The following is a 2,861-nucleotide window of genomic DNA, read 5'->3' as shown; positions in this document are numbered from 1 at the left end:
TACAAGTGGTCTACCACTGAGCTACAACCCCAGCCCCTCTATAATGCAGTTTCAATGATTATCAAATTATGGCCAATCTTGTTTGCCTAAAATGAAACTTTACTTTCTCCTCTTATATAACTTTATTCTCTTTATGTCCATCTTTTTTTTTTTTTTGAAGATAAATAAGATGTGAATATCTAGATTCTGATCCATTTACCATTCTCAACAACTTTACCCTTTAAAATTTTATTCCATGACTGGCATGGTAGTGAGTAGCTACAATCCCAGCTACTTGGAAGGCTGAGGCAAGTTGATCACTTGAGGCCAGTCAGGGCAACTTGTGGAAAAGAAAGAAAAATCATCTTCCATTAATAACTTGGTTGCTTATTAGATTTCCACAGCTAGAATTTCCTTAGATTTTCTCTGTCCCTGAAATAATAAAAGAATATAAAAATCCTCTGCAAAGAACTATAATGATAGTTATGTATATAAAGCACTTAGTGTGCACCAGCAGTTAAACAGTAAAATAGAAGAGTTCAGAAAACAAAATTTAGGATAAAAAGATCCAAAAGTCGTATCCACACATAACATTTTCTTTCAAGCTGTGGTCTTTGGTTTTAGGCATCATTTGGTTATATGTAAATATAACCACGTGGCAGCCACAGATCCAGTTCACTATTTCAGTGTCTCCACAGAGCATTTTCCTACAGGCCATTTGCATCCTTAAATAGTGATCTTGTTTGGTGCAGCAGAATAGAATTTGGAGGCCAGGACGGTGAACCAGGCTGGAGAGCAGGATGATAGGAGTATGGGCAGATCACAACACAAAACAATGTTTCAGCTCAATGGTGATTCAGAACCATGGACAGTGTACATGGATGTTCACCTCCCGCAACAATCTCACTGTATAGACAAAAAAATACAGAAAAGAATTTGTATCAGAGAAGCTAAAATTGAAGACACAGGCAACATTCCGAGGCTAATCTGGTATCCACAGAGCTCAGGCAGAGTCATGATAAAGGCCATAAAATCCAAAAATAGATATTTGGGGATCATACTCAGGGAAAGAAAAAGTTAAATCTAAGGACAAAGGAAAGAGTAGGGTATAAATGAAGTATAAATAAATAGGAAAGGGAAGGGATCCAGATTTGAGAACAAGAAATACTTTTTTTTTTTTTTTGGTGGGGTATAGGGGTTTGAACTAATGGGCTCTTAACTACTGAGCCACGTCCCCAGTCCTTTCAATTTTATATTTTGAGAGAGGATCTCACTAAGTTGCTGAGGCTAGTTTTGAACTTGAGATCCTCCTGACTCAGCCTTCTTAGTCACTCATATTACATGCCTGCTCCACCATGCCTGGCAAGAAACAGCACTTTCAAGTACAGAAGCAGGCAACTAGAACAAGATCTTTCTACCCTTAGAACTGAATTCAATTTAAATTGGTTCAAACCTACAAGCACTCAATGATGCTAATAACAGTGAGATCATAGTTTAAGCAGTAATCCTGCTGTGGACAGATAAGAGCTGACAAATTTGCAGTGCTTAGAGGTATGAACAGGATTATACAGGTGCTATCGATTTCACCTGTGGCTCAGGTCCTCTGAAGCTGTCATGGCCTTGACATTTGAAAGCAAATATTTTAATTCACCACCAATTCCTTTGCACTAACCCAGAGAAGATAAAGAAAAACAATACAAAGAAGAGTAAGGTAGTTGATAAGCAGAAAAGCAATGTGCACTGACATGATTAGTCCCATCTTCATCTTATAATGTTATTTCATTTTCACTTTTTTTTTTTAATCTCTCAGGACAAAAAGCCTACCAACCAACCAACAAAAAAATCTTACAAAGGGATCTAGGATTGTGGCTCAGTGGTTAATGCTTGCTTAGCATGTGCAAGGCCCTAGGTTCAATCCTCAGCACCACAAAAAAAATAAATAAATAAATAAAGTTATTGTGTCCAACTACAACTAAAAAATAAATATTAAAAAAAACCTTAAAAGGACTTGCTTTAGGGAGAAAACCACAAGCATGTGTATTTGTGTGTATGCATGTATAAATGTGCATATAAGTTGAGAATTTCCTTGTTTTTTAATATACTTTTTTAGTTGTTGATATATCAACAACTGAGAATCGAACCCATTGCCTCACACGTGCCAGGCAAGTGCACTACTGCTGGGCCCCAGCCCCAGCCCCTAAGTTGAGAATTTCTATCTTGGATTTATCTGAAATGGAAAAGAGCCTTCCTACAGTTGGGTGAAATGGACAAATAAGCATGGTTTATAGAGAAAAATTTTTGTTGTTGTTGTTGTTTTGTTTGGGAACGGTACTGGAAATTGAACGCAGGGTGCTTTACCACTGAACTCCATCCCCAGATCTTTTCATTTTTTTTTCTTCTCATTTTTTTAAAATTTTGAGACAGGGTCTCATTAAGTTGCTGAGGCTGGCCTTGAACTTGTGATTCTCTTGCCTCAGCCTCCTGAGTGGCTAGGTATGTGCCACAATGCCTACCTATAGGGAAAAGTTTTTTCACTTGGGAAGAAAATTATCTCCTACTTAGGGCAAGAAGGTAAGCCTCATATTATCCTTTAAAATATTTTAAATAAAGGATCATCTCTTTAGAAGGGACAAAGCAAGAGTACAGTGAGTAAGAATTTTTAAGTCAATTCCTAGAAGAGGCATTGAGAAGCTTTTTCTGTAGAGGCCTAGATAGTAAAGAGTTTATTTAGGCTTTGTTTTAGTCAGATATTCTCCTTTGTTTTTGTTTTGTTTTTTTGAAGTGCTGGGCTTAAACCCAGGGCTTTGACAAACTAAGCAAGCAGTCTACCACTGATACCTCTGAGCTACATCCCTAGTCATGTTATTTATTTATTTATTTTA

The sequence above is a fragment of the Callospermophilus lateralis genome, chromosome 6 (genome assembly GCF_048772815.1).
Source record: "Callospermophilus lateralis isolate mCalLat2 chromosome 6, mCalLat2.hap1, whole genome shotgun sequence".
Classification (NCBI taxonomy): Eukaryota; Metazoa; Chordata; class Mammalia; order Rodentia; family Sciuridae; genus Callospermophilus; species Callospermophilus lateralis.
Note: the sequence above shows the minus strand (reverse complement) of the source record.